Source organism: Narcine bancroftii, chromosome 4, assembly GCF_036971445.1.
Source record: "Narcine bancroftii isolate sNarBan1 chromosome 4, sNarBan1.hap1, whole genome shotgun sequence".
NCBI classification, from domain to species: Eukaryota; Metazoa; Chordata; class Chondrichthyes; order Torpediniformes; family Narcinidae; genus Narcine; species Narcine bancroftii.
Genome location: NC_091472.1, coordinates 61,824,724 through 61,843,582, shown reverse-complemented (window position 1 = coordinate 61,843,582; position 18,859 = coordinate 61,824,724). Strand labels below are relative to the sequence as shown.

The window sequence follows — 18,859 nt, the reverse complement described above, 5'->3', positions numbered from 1 at the left end:
CATCGCCAGGGCCCACAAACAAGAACCAGGACTTGGTCTGGCTGGCGGTGAGAGGAGCCCTCCCAGTGAAATCCTTTTTGTACAACTGGAACTTCACCCTCCATGAACATTGTCCTCGGGACAGCTGTGGTGGAGTGGAGACTGTCGCCCACCTATTTGCTGAATGCAGATTCGCAAAGAATGTGTGGAGAAAGTTGCAGGGGGCTTTGTCATGGTCATCCCCAGTGATAGTGTGACAGAGGACTCTCTGATCTATGGACTGTTCCTGGGGACACACTCTGAGTCCAACATCCAGAACTACTGGATGACCGTCAATTTGGTGAAGGACGGTCTTTGGTCTGCCTGAAACCTATTGGTCTTTTAACATACTGAGATGTCGGTCCAGGAATGTTGTCAACTGGCACATTCCAGGAGTAGGTGCTGAGGGACACACTGAGGCTTGGTGCAGCCAGTGCAAGGGCACTGTGGGTAAGGATCACAATTTAGAGTCATCCCAATACCGAGCACTGAGGGGCTGACACCAAGGGAGAGGTCCTCAACCAACAGAGGGGAGGGGGAGAAATGACAAGGCACCACAGTATTAGGAGTATACAGAGTATTGAGAAGTATATAAAATGTACAATAATGAGAATGTATTGATATGATTGACACTATAACTGTAAAAAAAAGTCTTGAATAACTTTCTTGTAAATAATTTATTGTGAATAAAGTATATTTTTGGAAACAAATCAGAACTCCCCTCTTTGAAAATGGTTGTTGATGAAGGAACATGTCAATTCAAAATCCAAAATATTTCCCCACAATATTGTGTGGTGATCTGCAGGTTATAGTAGAGCATTTATGCATTGATAGGATTCATTCTATTCCATAATGTTGATGACATGTCTATACTGTTGATACAGAGCACTGGAACCATCCTTCAGCAGCAATACCAGCTCTTCCACAACATCTGCTGTGCTTCCGAACTACATTGATCTTGCTGGTAGAAATGTTTGTTGTGCCAAACTTCCACAACAGGAGATGTGCTGCAACTGTCAGTAGTTTGGCACTGTCAGGTTTGCCCATAGCAAGCTCAAGGGTCCTTTGGGAGATACTTCACAAATGCACTTGCTGATAAAAGGTTATTAGTACAGACACTACAGACACCATGGACTCATTTAATCAGTGTGTTGGTATATGCATAAGCTAGAAAAATTACAAATCTGCATTTCTGACTTTGCAATGTCCAGAGACTTGGATATCAATCTCTTGGCAAATGTTGTGGAGGAATCAAGAAGAATTGAATTTGAACATGATTATTTCTGCAGGTAGCAGTTACACTACACCTAATGTTTCCTCTCATGAGATACTGAAAAAGCGTTTTTGATACAGCGAATGTTTGACCTCATCTACGTCAGATAGTTTCAACCTCTTCATGTGGATGAAGATGTTTGTCTAACAGAAGTTCCATGTATGTCCCCACTGCAGAACCTCATTAAGCAACAGGTAGCAAACCACAAATGAACAGAGAATAATTTGTGAGTGAAACTATAAAGTGTCAGGCAAAAGGTCCTTTCACTGCTGATCAGTGAGTGCTGAATCCAATATTCATCTGCTAATTAAACATGGATCTGATCATGGCACAGTATAGTTACCAAAACTGGGATTCCAGGAGCAGGCATTTGATCACACAGAGATAAAAACTGAGTGAGTAGTCTTGGTGTGAAAATGTAATGTTAAAAAAGACGGCAAATGTTACCATGACATGCTACTGCGGATTGGGCTCCTGTGGCATTAATTGTAAGATCATAAAGCAGAGTACAAAATGAAGAGGCTATTCAGCTCAATGTTTATCCAATTCCCTTTCATGGGATGCTGAAGGTCCCTGCCTGTATGTTTCTTTCAGCTGGTCTCGATGCAGTTGAAGTGGTTGATGCAACCTTTCCTTTTCCAACAATGTTTTTGTAGACATACAACACAGTAACAGGCCCTTCTGGCCCATTAGCCCATGCTGCCCAATTACACCCAATTGACCTACAACCCCATATGTTTTGAAGGGTGGGAGGAAACCAGAGCACTCAGAAGAAACCCACGCAGACACAGGGAGAATGTACAAACTCCTTACAGACAGTGCCGGATTTGAACCCCAGTCATTGGTGCTGTAAGAACATTTAACTAATCACTACACTAACCAGGCTGCCCAACTTCTTAGAAGTTCACTATAAACATAGTGAATAACCATCAAACTACCTGTATTATTGAAAAGAGGGTTGGTGCGAGAACACAGCCTTGCTTCACGCCATTGTTAATGGAGAAGGGTTCAGAGAGCTCATTGCTGTATCTGACCCGACCTTGTTGGTTTTCGTGCAGTTGGATAATCATGTTGAGGAACTTTGGGGGACATCCGATGCGCTCTAGTATTTGCCAATCTCGGCTGCACCATTTCATCAGATGCAAGGATCGACAATGAGATAGACAACAGACTCGCCAAGGCAAATAGCGCCTTTGGAAGACTACACAAAAGAGTCTGGAAAAACAACCAACTGAAAAACCTCACAAAGATAAGCGTATACAGAGCCGTTGTCATACCCACACTCCTGTTCGGCTCCGAATCATGGGTCCTCTACCGGCACCACCTACGGCTCCTAGAACGCTTCCACCAGCGTTGTCTCCGCTCCATCCTCAACATCCATTGGAGCGCTCACACCCCTAACGTCGAGGTACTCGAGATGGCAGAGGTCGACAGCATCGAGTCCACGCTGCTGAAGATCCAGCTGCGCTGGATGGGTCACGTCTCCAGAATGGAGGACCATCGCCTTCCCAAGATCGTATTATATGGCGAGCTCTCCACTGGCCACCGTGACAGAGGTGCACCAAAGAAAAGGTACAAGGACTGCCTAAAGAAATCTCTTGGTATGAGACTTTAGTAATGGTGCCATACAATGCTTCTTATTGGAAGAAACCCCATCTATGACTTTTAATGAGATTGTCCAAGGCATGGAGATAATGGCTAATAATGCCAAGGATATCCTGAAAGGACATGGGGGGGGGGGGGGGGGTGTTCACAGTTACCAGCAATGTACCAAGTCAGGAGGGAGACTGGCATACAGGGCGAAGCTGGTGGAATGTTTTCAGTTTTGAGGGACGCTCTATGCAAATGAGTGCAAATTCAAAGATGCAACTTATATGCTTCTGGCAAAAAGGGACATTTAAGTAAGAAGTGCAGGAATTCAAAGCCTGGGCAGAGGAAAGCTCAACAGGCTCCGGCAGCCACACACAACCTCGAACAGGGGTAGCCAACCTTTTAATTTTACATTTTTAATTTAGACATACAGTACAGTTACAGGCCATTTCAGCCTATGTGCCCATGGCGCCCAATTAACCAACACTCCTGGTACGTACACGTGGCCTAAAATGGCCTGCTACCATGCTGTATGTCTAAATTAAAAATGTAAAATTAAAAGGTTGGCTACCCCTGACCTTGAAGAAGGAGATGAAGAGGAAACACGTGATGATAATTTTTTTGGAGTGGAAACAGATGAGGAACCACTTGAACCATATTCTGCCACAGTCACTGTCAGGGGAAAGGATATCAAGTTTGAGATTGATTCAGGGGCCACAGCATTGGTCATCAGTGAAGAGACATACAGGAGGACACGAGGGTTTTCAATCTGCCTCCCATCAGACCATCAAAGCTCAAACTCAAGACCTATACAGGAAAGCCCATACTTCATTTAGGGGTGTTATATGTGGATATTTCAGCCAGGTGTCAGAAAGCAGAAGCCAGATTGGTGATAGCTAAAGGTAATGTGCCCATTCTTTTGGGCTGTGATTGGCTTTGCAAAATCCAGCTCAACAGGCATGAAATTAAGTATGCACACATGGTAGAGGACATTCTGCAGTGGTACAGTGATGTTTTCAAGGATGATCTGGGCACATTGAAGGGTGTGACAGTGAAATCCAATGTTGATCCTGAGGCTACACCACATTTTTTCAAGCCCAAAGTGGTGCCCTTCACCAAGAAAGTCAAGGTCAAGGAGAAGTCAAAATGTTTACAATGGTTGTGCATCATTGAGTCCATCAAGTTTTCAAGGGGGGCAGCTCCCATTGTTCCTGTTTGAAGGCAGACAAAATGATGAGGATATGTGGGGACTATAAGATTATAGTGAATCAGGTCTCTTAGCTGGAACACTACTCATTGTCATGAGTGCATGACCTGTTTGTAAACCTGTCGGGAGTAAGTTATTCACAAAGCTGGATATGAGCCAGGCTTACCAACCGCTGCTGCTTGATGAAGATTCAAAGGAGTTCATCACAATTAACATACACAAGGGATTATTTAAATACAATCGCCCGGTGTTTGTAGTGGTGTCCAGCCCCACCATTTTCCAAAGGACACATTGCTGCAGGGGATTACACATGTAGCAGCGTATCTGGATAATATTTTGATCATGGGGGCCACGGAGGTGGAGCATCCAGTTAACTTGGAACAGATTTTGAAGAGGCTCTCTGATGCAGGGTTGCAATTAAAATGTGACAAAGTTTTGTTCCGAGTGTGACCTACCAGGGACACAAGATCACAGCTGAGGGGCTTTGCCCGGTAGAGGATAAAGTGAGAGCTATCAAGGAGGCCCCAAGCCCAAAGAGTGTCATGGAACTTTGGGCATGATCAATTATTATGGCAAGTTTCTTCCTGACCTCTCATGGGTGTTATGTCTCTTGAGTTACTTGGGAGGCTTCTTAAATAACTTCGAGATGCAAGATTCAAATAACAGAAGAGACTTTACTTACTGATGCCTTCCACCATACATATGCCCCATAGTGGTACACTACAGTTAATACAGTGAGAAGGGTGTATTCTTACGCGGTTACAAAAGAGTTCACATTATCCTGACAATATAACAATGGATTTTGGCCCCACTGCGCAATAGCACCAAGTGGCAATGTATTGAAGAGCAGGAGGAGGCTTTCAAGAATGTAATAGAACTCCTTCACTCAGCGCAGCTGCTGGTTCACTATGACCCTTTCATGTGATGCCTCGCCCTATGGAGGAGGGGCAGTTCTCTCACATGTAATAGAGGATCATTCAGAGAAGCCTATTGGTCTTGCTTAATGTACCATAACAGTTGCTGAGAAGGGATATTCCCAGTTAGACAAAAGGTCTGGCCATCATTTTTGCAGTCAAATGGTTTCATCAGTACCTCTATGTACGTGCATTCACAATTTATACGGATCATAAACCACTGATGACTCTGTTCAGTGAGACCAGATGTGTTCCACCACTAACCTCAGCTAGGATACAGTGTTGGGATCTCACATTGTCAGAGCAGGTGGAGATAATGCATATGCTGGGTTGTCTACCTTTACTGGAGACACCAGGTACTACATGTGTGCCTCCAGAGATGGAGATTTTATTGGAAAGGTTGTCAGACACACCTGTAAATGCAGTGGCTAGTGAGTGACCCAATCCTGTCTCAAGTCAAGACTTTCCTTTTAAAAGGATAGCCCAGTATCCTGGAAGGAAAGGAAATGAAGTCTTATGCCAAACCTAAGTCAGAATTGGGACTGCAGGATAGCTACATTTTCTGGGGGAAAAGGGTCATCATGCCTCGCTCTGGCCATTCAAAGCTGTGTAGGAAGTTCATGAGACTCATCCAGGGGTGTCTCGAATGAAAAGCCTTGCAAGATATTACATCAGGTGCCCAAGAATGGATCAGGATCTGAAGAACAAGATAAAATCATGCATGCAGTGTCAGATTAATCAGAACATGCCACCAGCAGTTCCTTTGCACCTATGGGACTGCCCAGACTGCCCCTGGTCTAGGCCACATTTGGACTTTTCTGGCCCTTTCATGGGACAGATATTTCTAGTAATGGTAGATCCACATTCCAAATGGACAGAAGCTCACATCATGGGCACCATTACCATCGACAAACTCAGGCAAGTGTTTGCAGTCCAGAGGTTGCCTGACATTCTGATCACTGGTAATGGCCTGACATTAACCAGTGAGCTGTTGGGTGAGTTAATGCAGCAGAAGGGCATTCATCACATTTGGATGGCCCCTTTCCACCCAGTCTCAAATGGTTTGGCTGAGTGGGCTGTTCAGACAGTGAAGGAATGCCTGAAGAGGTGTGCTAGTACAGATCTATCACCAATGTTTATAGTGTATATAGTTACAGTGTTTAGACTATGCTTACAGCGATTGGCTGAGAGCTAAGCCACGCCTACTGTCTGGGCCTTAAAGGGTTGTGTCCCTAGCCAGGTCGGATCATTCCGGACTGGTCGGCCACCTGTGAAGAGCTCCTGTCTTTTGCTAATAAAAGCCTTGGTTTGGATCAACAAGTCTTTGGTTCTTTCAACGAGCTCTACAAGAGGATAACAGGGGACTCCTAGCATCAGACTTTCACTTTTCTTGTATAATACCGCCTTACGCCGCAGACTACAGCTGCACATACTCCAGCGGAAATGCTGATGGGGCATAGGCCTAAGTCAAGATTGGACCTGCTGCACCCAGACATCCTCTATTACATATCTAGGTAAGATCAAACAACTCTTGTGACTTGGTTTAATCCTTAGAACCACAGCATTTTTTAAAGGAGCCATAATATTTAAATATTATTTCTGAACTAGCCTTTTCAGGACATGCCTTGAGAAAAGTAATAATTTAAAATAATTTCTCCTCTGTTATTAATCCAATGATGTTCATCTATTTAATTAGAATGGTCTGACTGCAAAACAGTAGAAATGCTTCAAATAAGCATTTATCATCCCATAATGTAATTTTAAGTGCTGTCTTCAGGTAAATAAAATAATTTAAGAAGTCACAAACACTTTCCAAATGGGTTATTTTTACTTATTGTACCTTAATATATATTGATATGCTTACATATTTTTGAAAATTAATAGTAAAAACTTATTCTTTTGAAGTATTTAAACTTTTAGTGAGAGTAATCTTAAACATGGAAGGAAGAATTTCTATCTATGTTAGATAATATGAGCTCTCTCTCTCTCTCTCTCTCTCTCTCTCTCTCTCTCTCTCTCTCTCCCCTACACATGATTAGTGTAGACTTATTAGCCTAAATAAGGATAGGTAACATAAATGGTGGTGATGATGGTGAACATGTCTTGGTTTCCTTGTAGATCATTGAGTCATAAATCTGTAGCATGAGAATTTTGATGTTCACAGTTTACTTGGCCAGCACAGAATCTGACTGACAGGTTGATTTCCAGTTATGTGCAGAGAATACCAGGCCAAGGCAGAAGGGAGAGCAGGTCAGAAGAAATCCACAGCGTCATCGAAGTGGATGGTGGCCTATCCCAGAAATGCATTCAGACCAAGGGTTCCATTCTAGTCCTGGGTAGACAGTGTGTATCCCCAGATCTGAACTTTAGTCACCGAACCTGGTGACTAAATATAGACATGGTAGTTTGTTTCCAACCTTGGAGGAACTGACCCTGCAATGAAACAGACACAAAAAATTGCTGCAGCATAGATGTCATTTAAATCAGGCTCATGGTTGGCAATATTTACCAATCGGAGACCTTGAGCATCATTTCACAGACATTATTTCAGATGACGTCAGAATTAGCAGCAAATCTCTGACTTCTACAATCACCTTAAATAAAGAGACACAAACAAGGTGCCTGCAGAAGGAAGGACGGCATCATGGCATAAACCTGATGAAAACTATATCAGGCCTTATTACAATTGTTTGTATAATAAATACTCTTTTTTTTTAATATGAAGAAGAATGAGTCAAAAAACTCTTAGCATTCTTTATTACAGTTAAGGCTACAGCTTCGCTTCTAAATAATATTTCACTTAACAGATGCTATATTAAAAATCTGCCAATTATGTTACTGACAATGTCAGTCGTTTCTTCATAAGATTTCTTCCATGCTCATGCTGGCACTCTACAGAGTAAGTTACTCTTTCCCTGAAGCTCCATAAAATAGCCGATTTCTGATTCTCGATCCTTAAGAATTGCTATTCAATCCTTGGAGAGATGCTCACACCTGAGAGAATTCCATTTCCCAACCTTGGGCATTTGCCTTTGCCCAAGTCTGATTTTGGTTGTCGTCAATATCTAACTGCAAATGTGCTACCTAGTCCCAGGGGAGTCCAGTCCAAGTTATTTTACATTGTTTGAGCAGAGCGAATTACTACAAAAGCAGCTTTAGAAAGTTATAGGCTTTTCATGGGAATCCCTTACCACCATCCTGATAATAAAAACTATAAAAGCCAATTCATTAAAGGACATGATAACGCAACATGTCTATTGGAAGATTAAACAGAGTGTACCAAATCTGAAAAGCTCCATAACACAAGCCAGGTAATGTGAAGGAAGGTTATATGTTGTTCCAATTTGAGCACTGATGTATTAGATATTAAAACAAATGTGATTTATTAGATTGTGATGAGCATCCCAGCAACCTGTTCCAGAACTAGAATGTATGCTTGTTTACCAAAGTATTAGGGGAATAGTCAATGCTATTTTTACTTTCACAAGAAAGCAATACATCACTCTTTTACCTAATCTTAGATTGTCCCTCAATCTACTCTATTACATCAGAATTAAGAATAGAATCGAACTAATGTATTTCCCAAATATGTAATATCCATGCATTTGTTTGCTTGATTTGCCACATGAAAACCTTCAACTTATTTACTTTATTACATTGATTGTCCTCATTGCAAATTATTGCTGTACAGAAAAGCAATGTTCAGAGGATGGTTTGTAGCTTGGCATGGAGGGGTGAGAGAAAGAGCAAGAATGCCTGGTGCCTGGCTATTGTGGCAAAGAGAGGTTTGAGATCCTCAATGCAACATGTAATTCCACTGAGGAGCCTTGAAATGAGTTAGTGATCAGGCTCTTCAACATGATAAGCAGACTATCAGTTTATAAGATGATGTCCCATCCGTCATGTTGTCTGACACACTGCATTATGGTTTTACTGCAGAATATGGTCATTAATCTGAGTGAGACCACAGGAATGTCATCTTAAACCTCTCTTCACTTATTGATGTGTGTAATTTCTGTTAAAGATCAGAAAACTTCACCTCTGATGCATTCTCCTGAGGTGACTCAAATTTAGCCACTGGGAAATTCAGAGCAGATTCCTGAATTATTCTTTTGCAGAGTCATCCATGACTTAATGTTGGTCAGAATATAGTCACCATTGAGATCCCATTACAGCCATTTCACTGTCAAGCACTGTTTGAACTTTAGATGTGCATTTTCTTTTAGATATTATATTATTTCTCTTGGAATATAATGAGAGCTACAAAAACAAAATTTTTCTTTGTTCAATGGGTTCAACAGCTCGCCCTCAAAAATCTTATAATGATAGCTTTGTCCTTCTCCAATCCACACAAGTATCATGCTTAAATAAAGACACCAAAGATCCTGAACTGAGAGTGGTTTAAGCTCATCTTTATCATGCACACTGAATCACCATCCACCTCCATCCCCTATTCTGAAGGCCTCAAAGCCCTTTGGCCCTTTTTCAACAATAAGCCTAACCAGTCCCCTTCCACCACCACCCTCTTCCAGCTCTCCTGTCTTCACCCTCAATAACCTCCTTTGATTCATCCCACTTTAGTCAGTTAAAGGGCTAGCCATGGGCCCCAGCTGTGTGTGTCATGCTACAAGCAAGGAGTCTCAACTCTTCCTCTGTTACATCAGTGACTACCTTGGTGCTGCCTCATGCACCCAGGATGAGTTCATTGACTTTATCCACTTTGCTGCCAACTTCCACCCTGAACTCAAGTTCATTTGGTCTATCTCCACCAACACTCTCCCTTTTCTCAATCTCTTGGTCTCCATCTCAGGAGATAAACTCTCAACAGACATCTTCTACAAACCCACCAACTCCCACAGTTACTTCAACTGCACCTCTTCACCCCTGTCCCTTGCAAGGATTCCATTCCTTTTTCACAATTCCTCCATCACCATTGTATCTATTCCCAGGAAGAGGTCTTCCATACCAGCTCATTAGGGATGTCCTCCTCCTTCAAACAACATAGCTGCCCCTCTACCACCATCAACACAGCCCTAACCCATATATGCTCCACTGCCCACCCTGGCCCACCCACAGGGTGAGCCCCTTGTGCTCACCTATCACCCACTAGCCTCCATGTCCAACATATCTTCCTTCATGCTTTTCACCATCTATGACGTGATCCCACTACCAGACGTATTCTGCCCTCCTTCCTTCTTCACCTTCCGTTGGGACCACTCCCTGCATGACTTCCTTATTTATTCCTCCCTTCCCACCAATTGCCCCTTTGGCACCTACCCCTGTGACTGTAGGAGATGTTCCACTTGGACCCACACCACAATTGGGGGCATAAACAGTCCTTCCAAGTGAAGCAACATTTCACTTGTGAATCTGCAGGGGTCACCTATGCATCCAGTTGTAGTTTCCTCTACATTAGAGAGACTGGGCGTACATTGGGAGATCACTTCATTGAGCACCTCAGCTCTGTTCACTGCAAAACAATTTCAATTTTCCATCCAAATGCCTTGCTGACACGTCTGTTTATGTTCTCATGCACTGCCAGATGGAGAACGCCACAGATGGGGGGGGGGAAATAACTCATCTTCCATCTGATCACTCTCCATCCAGATGGCATTAACATTGACTTTTCCAGGTTCCATTAGAAACCCCTCCTCCCCCTATCTTCTTCCCCCCTGACTCCTTTCCTCAAGCACTCTCTCTCTCTCTCTCTGTTTTCCCTTTTCTTCTGTCTCCTATCACAGAGCCAAAATCAATTGTTTCTATTCCCCTTATCATGTTCAATTAACACCTTTTTTTTCTGTTGGACTATTCTCCTCCCTCTCCTATTCTTTTCTCTTTCTTTCCCCATCCTTTAATTCAGATGCCCATCTTGTTTTACTCGTACCTTGAGGAAGGGCTCAGATCCGAAATATCAGTAATTTATCTTTACCTCCTACGGACACTGCGAGACTGGCTCAATTCCTCCAGCATTTCTGTGTCTTGATTTCAATCACAGCATCTGAAGACTCGTGTTTCACTGGTCTAAGGTCAGTACCAAATGTCTATTGGTATGGATCTCACAACCTATTTATTTGTACTGATCCTACGGATTGTCTCAAGCCAAACAGTCACTGGATAGATGGTATAATTCAATCTTGAGGAGATTCCTGTCTGATAGTAGATTTTATAGTAATATTTAACTTATTACAAACTAAAAGCCGTCTTTAAATGATAGGAAATGTAGCCATCTTTGGAGGTCTTGAGAGTTCATCATAGCTTTTCTCTCCTTATACATGTTTAAGCATGCTATTCTGACTTTCTCAAGGGGGAGGTTGGGTCAACAGAGTTTGTTGTACAAATTGATAGCAATGACATAGGTAGGAAAAGTTTGAGGTCCTGTGCAGTGAATTTGGGGAGCTAGGGTAAAGATAAAGTAGCAGGACCTCAAAGATAGTAATCTTTGGATTATTCCTGGAGACAGATGCTGGTGAGGTTAGGATTAAAGAGATAGGCCCGGATAAATGTGTGGCTGAAGGGCTGCAGCGGGGGCGTGGGGGGGTCAGGGATTCAAGTCCTTGGGGGCCATTAGGATCTCTTCTAATTTCTCATCTAAGTGTGATAGATGTAAGACTGAAGAAGGTACATTATTTCATATGTTTTGGTCATGTTCCTCACTTTCCAGTTATTGGGAAAGTATCTTCCGTACCTTGTCTTTAGTTCTTAACATTAATATTTAGCTCCTAATCCTTTTCTTGCCCTATTTGGAGTAAGTAGATCAGCTGATTCAAATCTGTCTGGGCTACAATCCCATGATGTTGCCTTTCCTCTTCTTATTGCCAGAAGAGCTATACTTCTGAGATGGAAGGGTGCTCTCATTCCTACACACACTCGATGGTTATCTGATGTGATGGCATGACTGATTCTGGAAAAACTTACTCTACTAATGCATTGAAATTTAACTTTTTAAATTTTTGGGTCCTTTCCATAATATTTTCAGAATTTCTAAGATCATTGAATCGCATTTTATGATTTGGTTGCCCTTTCTTAATATCATAACTTCACAAGGGAGGGGCTGGATCATTAGAATAGTTTTGCTTCATATACATTTTTTTTTTCTCTTTATATGTTGTTTACAGCTATTAATATATGTTTTACTTTGTTGGATATATATACACTTGTTATTACCTATGTATGAGTAATACATATATAATAAACACACCTCAATAAAAATATTGGAAAGAGGATCTATTTTGGAAAGTAGTGACAGGTGACATTTGAACTGGAGATGGCCAATATTCTGGCAAGGAGATTTGCTTGGTCTTCTCAAAAAGTTTGAAACTGGATTGGCAGGTAGCTGGTGCTCAGCAGAGGAGATGGTTGAGAAGGGCTAATATTGAACTTAAAGAGAGTGACTGTATTTGACACGATAGGCATGGGTATAGGAAAGTGAGAGGAAAAATATATCATTTAAATGTGATTAACTCAATGCAAAAGGCATAATGGGTATGACAGATGAATTCAAGGTGTGGATTAGCTTGGGTGATTTGGATATTATAGACATAACAGGAATATAGCTGAGAGAAGGGGAAGACTGACAGCTCATTGTTCCAGCATACAGATGGAGGTGCAAGTAAGAGAGGGAGTGGGTTGCATTTTTGAGAAGGGATGATGTATCACAGTACATACAGACAAATTTTTGATGAGGTCATCCAGTGAAACTTTACGGGTAGAACTTAGAAACAAAAGCAAATAGTTACTTCAATGAGGCTACTATAGATTCCCAAATTGTCAGTGGAAATTGGAAGAAAAGATGTGAAGGGAAATTGTGTAATAGGGTGGTATTACTGGGAGATCTTTACTTAACAAATTCCACTCATCCAAGTCAATATTCGGGAAGTGTGTCCAACAGAGCTTGTAAACACAACATATTGAGGGCTCTACTAGAAAGAACACAAAATTTTCTTACAGAATGATATAGGGTGAGGGACTGAAGTGACAATGGGAAATCACTTTGGGTCCAGTGACCATAACTCCATTTGTGTTTAAAATATTATGCAGATTGATGGGACTAGTCCTCAAGTTAAAGCCTTAAATTGGGACAAGGCTGATTTCCTTAAGATCACAAAACTGTTAGACACAGGCTAAGAGTTAGGTCATTGAGTGTTCCCTAGCATTTAAATCATTGCCGACATAATTTTCTTCTCAACACCATTCTCCTGCCTTCTTCCCATAACCTTTGACTCCTTTGATAATCATTGCTTTAAATGAATCAAATTACTTGCCCTCCACAGCCATCTGTTGCAACAAATTCCACAGACTCACCAGCCTCTGGCTGAAGATATTTCTTGTCATGTTCTAAAGGGATGTCCTTCTACTCTTAAGCTATGCTCCCTTGTCCTAGACTCTCCCATTACTTCTCCACATCCACTTTACCCAGACCATTCAATATTTGTTCAATTTCAGTAAGATCCCTTCTGATTCTTCCAAACTTCAGGGGAATACTGACCCAAAGCCATTAAATAGTCAGCATATGTGAATCTTCTCAACCCCAAGTTATTTTTGTAAACCTCCTCTGGGCCTTCTCCAATACAAGCATACCATTCTTTAGTTATGGGGCACAGAACTGCTCACAGTACTCCAAATGTGGTGTAACCAATGCCTCAAAGAGTTTCAGCATTACATCCTTGCTTTTATATTCTTGTCCGCATAAAATGAATGCTAATATTGCATTTGCCTTCCTTACCACTGACTCAACTTGCAAGTTAACCTATATAAAATTCTGCACCAGGACTCCCCAGTCATTTTTGGCCTCTGCTTTCTTCATTTTCTCCCCATTTAGAAAATAGTCATGATCTTTATTCTCTCTACCAAAGTGCACTTCCTCCCACTCTTCTTTGCTCAGTTTGTTACTTCGTCAGATAATTACTAAAAATTTGTCAGGCAAGATCTTCCCTGAAGGAAATCATACTAACTTTGCCCCCATTTTATCACCTGCTTTCAAGTATCCGGTACTCTCATCCGCAAGAATAGACCATGGAATCTTACCAGTCACTTTAAGTAAGGCAAACCAGCCTATATTTTCTTGTCTTTTGCCTCTCTGCCTTCTTAAAAAATGGAGAAACAGTCACAATTTTCCAGTCCTCTGGAACCCTTCCTGACTAAAGTGATTTTTGAAAGGTCACTGCTAAGGCCTTCACAAACTCTTCAGCTATCTCTTTCAAAATCCTGGGGTGCAGCCAATCTGGTCCTTGTGACTTATCTATCTTCAGACTCTCTAGCTTCCAAAGCACTTGTCCTTAGTAATAGTGACTACATTCACTTCTGTTCTATGGCTCAAATATCTGGTATCTTCCCCAGTGAAGGCTAGTGCAAAATATCTGATAAGCTTATCCCTCATTCCTTTGTGTCCTATTACCACCTCTCTAGCTTCATTTTACAGCAGTCTGAAATTCACTCATGCTTCTATTTTATTCTTTACCTATCTAAAAAAATTAATTTGATATCCTTTTTCATATTATTGGCTAGCTTACCTACATATTTCATCTTTTCTACCCTCATTACTTTTATAGTTGGGTTCTGATAGTTTTTAAAAGCTACCTAGTCTTCAAGATTCGCACTACTTTTTGCAATATTGTATGCCATTTTTTTGCTGGTTTGCTGTTGGTGGTTTGCCTCATCACCCCTTTTTAATGCTGCCTCTTCTTTGGGATGAAACAATTCTACATCTTCCAACTTACCCCCAGGAACTCCTGCCATTGCTGCTGTACCATCATACCTGCTGGGGTCCCCTTCCAATTTGCTTTGGCTTCTCTCATGCCTCTGTAATTACACGGGCATCACAGTTAGTGTAGCAATTAGCGCAATGCTGTTACAGTGATCGGAACTGGGATTTGAATCCTTCTCCCCATGTCTGCGTAGGTTTCCCACTGTTCAAAAACGTTCTGAGGGATGTAGGTTAATTGGGTGTATTTTGGCACCATAGGCTCTGGGATCAAAAGGGCTTGTTATTGTGCTGTATGTTTAAATTACCTTTACTCAATTGTTATACCGATGCATCTGATTTTAACTTCTCTCTCAAATTCCGGAGTGAATTCTATCATATTGTGAACACTGCATCCCTTTCCCACAAGATTCTCGTAATAAAGCCATCTCATTTGAATTCAGCAAATTCCTTCCCCTGGGATGTAGTACCAATCTGATTTTCCAAGTCTACCAGGATATTGAAGTCTCACATTACCACCATATTATTGCCTTTCTTCCAAGGCTTCTCGAACTCCTGTTATAATTTCTACCCTACATTTGGAGGCCTGTACATAACTCCTATCAAGGCCTTTTTACCCTTGCAACTCTACTCACAATTCTATCTTCTGATCCTTTTACTTCTTGCTGAGGATTTGATTGGTTATTTTTTGCCCACCCCATTTTTGAGAAGAAATATTACATTTCTCAAGCCCTTGAAGCTGTGTAATCTTGGAGAGGTAAATGAGAGCAAATAATTTAATTTGGAACACAATTACCTGGTTAAATAACAAGGTTGATTATTGTGCATTATATTAGCCAGTTATTAACTAATTGTGCCTAATAACTGGGAAATTATTTAAACAAACTTAACAAATAATTCTGGGTAAGTTGAAAGAATAGTCATTATTGTTACATATTTTGTATTACTTGCATGGAGTTCCATTAAAAAAAATTATATCCCATGCTGTGGATATTGCAACCACACCAAGAACATCCACATCATGGCCCTCTGACAATCCTACTTTGACTCTATAGAAGAAACCAATTCCATCTTGACTAGTCACTAAAGGATCCATAATTCTGCTGGTGGAGGAGTGTAGTACAACTTCAATAATGCATGTGAAAATACAAGCCTAACAAAGTTTGAATAATCTTTCGAGCACACCAAAATCTTTAGAGATAAGAGAAAATTGTTGGCAACGCCCTTCACCTACAGAAGGTAAATACATAAATCAGAGCTAAAAATTGATTCTCTGATAATCCTCAGCCAATTCATTTTGAAAAAAATGTATACTTTCTGTAAAAATGATTTCACATTGCAGCAACTGTTGAAAAATTAAAATGAAATTTTAATTTTTGCTTGTACACAAAACCAGTGATTCAGCAGATTTTAAATCTGTTAATGGTCTTCTATAATAAAAATCATTATGCCTTTGTCTTTTAACACAATTGTATCTCCTTATGTTCCTTAACATCAGAAATCTGCACACCTAAACAATTTCTTTAAAACATTAAGAAAACTAGTAACTAAAATGCAGGTCTTTTTTTTTCTTGAGATTTTGAAATGCATTATTTATAGGTCATTAAATGTTGGTATTGTCTGCACCATAGCAAAGGCCCTAGAGCCATCCCTGATCATTATTTTTTGGTTAGGCATGCAGTTATTAAACTTAACCAAAGATGATATATTATATAAAAAATAATCTTGGAAGTAATATCCCCATGAAAATAAAATGATTTTCATAAAAGCATAATGTGGATCGTGCATAAAATAGTTAAAGAGCATACTTACATCACCCACATAAAGCGACACCAAATTTTCCACTGGGTAGATTGCAATGGATAATCCTGGCAGAAATTCTCCCTCCATAGTACAGCAAGTTGTTTTTCATGACGCAATATTAACAATAGATTAGAAGTAGAAGAACAAATGGAAGATGAGAAAAGGTAGGTGGGCCTGGCAGAATGTGTAGATTAATTCAGTCCAGAATCAGAAGGCCATAGAGTTAACTTCGCTCACTTTACGACACATTATGACGCAAAGCTGCAGTGTTGTGTGGTAGATCTGAGCGAGGATGCATAACAGCACAGAGCTATCAAAAATTGGATGTTGCAAGTTATCATGTGCTAGGTTCCATGGGCTTAAAATCCAACTGAAGTTATTCAGTGTATCCCTCGGACTCTCATCAATCAAGTAACATCAAGGGTAAACAATTTTGAATATTATGACCTTCAGTAAGTCTCAGTGGATAATTGAGAAGGCAATGGTAAGGACTGTGGAATTTCTAAAGCAGGATAGAAAATGTATTAACATCAGATACATACTCATATTTTTGCCCATCGACATGGATCTGATTTGTTTGCATTCGGACTGTATCCGTTTTTGATTTGTATTGATTGCTTTTTTTTTGTATAGTTGCAGTGGTTGGCTAAGGAAATGAAAGCAGCCAATAAGGAAAGTTATATCATATTGTAAATTACTTACTGTCCACAAACAGGTCATTCTTCTATTCAGGGCCAGTGAATGCTTTGGCTCTAAAGGAGCCTCCTTCCATCATCATTATTTTACAACTAGAACTGTGCACTTTCTAATCCCTCTGCTTGTTTGGCTTCCCTTTAAATGTATTTGCTCTACCTGCCAAAGGAACCAAACTGAACAATAAAGCTAATAGTGAGGGTAACATGCCACATGTAATGCAAGAAGAAATTACACTGCCCCACTCTGAACTAATTCATTGGAGTGAGATTTCCTTTGCTGGATATTATACCCCAAGCCATACAAAAACCTCAACAACAGGATTCCATCTCAACAATAAAGTAGCATCTGAAAAGCTGGAACATTTGAACTCTGTTCCTTCACTTTGAAGGAACAATTATTAATGGGGATAAACTGAGGACAGACCTCTTAAAATTTCACAAAAACCAGGAGCAAGGACCTTTTGAATGGCCGTTTTGGCTTTGGTGTCTCCTCTGGGGAACATTGTGTTGCTGCTACCACATTTGTACAATTGCCAGGGCACTGAAATCAACTCTCATTGATTGACTCCCAGCACTGCTAATTACCAATCCAATCTGAAACCCTGTTTTGCCTGTCTTGCATTTTTGCCAACCTGCCATTATGATAAAGAAGTCAAGAATGCAATTAATTCAAGAGAAATGAACTTGATATCCAATATAAATGTTTTTTTCAAGTTTAGAGTCAGAAAACAATGGTATGAGTTCCATTGCTGTACGAATATTTTCAGTGATTCATTTTATTTCCATTAGTGGACTCACCTGGCATATAGATCTCTTGATTTACAGCAGCGATGATTACAACTCAAGTCAACGAAACTGCCTTTCGATAGGCTGCAGGGATGTGCCTCATCATGTAATATATAGATGTCCTGAACTTGATACAAATTGGGCAAGGATGATGTGACCAACAATGACACCATGAAAGGTCACGTCACATTCTACGTGCATCGACAGCAGTGAAAGTCAGACAATGAAACATATTGTCAAAGTTTGACCTTTCTGCTGCTTTGGTGCATGGGGAATATCCACACCAGGCTTCGAAACCCAGACGTCAATATTACAGTCACTCTCTTTAAGTTCAATATTAGCCCTTCTCAACCATCTCCTCTGCTGAGCACCAGCTACCTGCCAATCCAGTTTCAAACTTTTTGAGAAGACCAAGCAAATCTCCTTGCCAGAATATTGGCCATCTCCAGTTCAAATGTCACCTGTCACTACTTTCCAAAATAGATCCTCTTTCCAATATTTTTATTGAGGTGTGTTTATTATATATGTATTACTCATACATAGGTAATAACAAGTGTATATATATCCAACAAAGTAAAACATATATTAATAGCTGTAAACAACATATAAAGAGAAAAAAAAATGTATATGAAGCAAAACTATTCTAATGATCCAGCCCCTCCCTTGTGAAGTTATGATATTAAGAAAGGGCAACCAAATCATAAAATCAGACGTCAATATGAAAGTAATTACCACCTTCAAAAAGGTGAGGGAAACTTCATGTTAAGCAATTACAAATAAACATTTGTGCAACTTGCAACTTTTTTTAGAAGAACAGAATTATCAACTAGGAGACGTGCTGAAGGCAATGAAGAGCAAATTAGTTCTCAGGCG

At 40.6% G+C, this 18,859-nt stretch overlaps 1 long non-coding RNA gene across 2 annotated transcripts in view; it reads right to left on the bottom strand.

Moving 5' to 3' along the window:
• The window catches only part of LOC138760614 (uncharacterized), a 143,202-nt gene that overhangs the window by 21,813 nt on the left and 102,530 nt on the right, over positions 1 to 18,859 (bottom strand). The window contains exon 3 of one of the 2 annotated variants that reach the window (XR_011355747.1): positions 7,046 to 7,435. The exons of the other annotated variant lie outside the window; for it this stretch is intronic. This is a non-coding gene — a long non-coding RNA (uncharacterized lncRNA). Of the gene's footprint in view, positions 1 to 7,045; positions 7,436 to 18,859 lie in introns of those variants that run through there. 2 annotated transcript variants of the gene reach the window in all.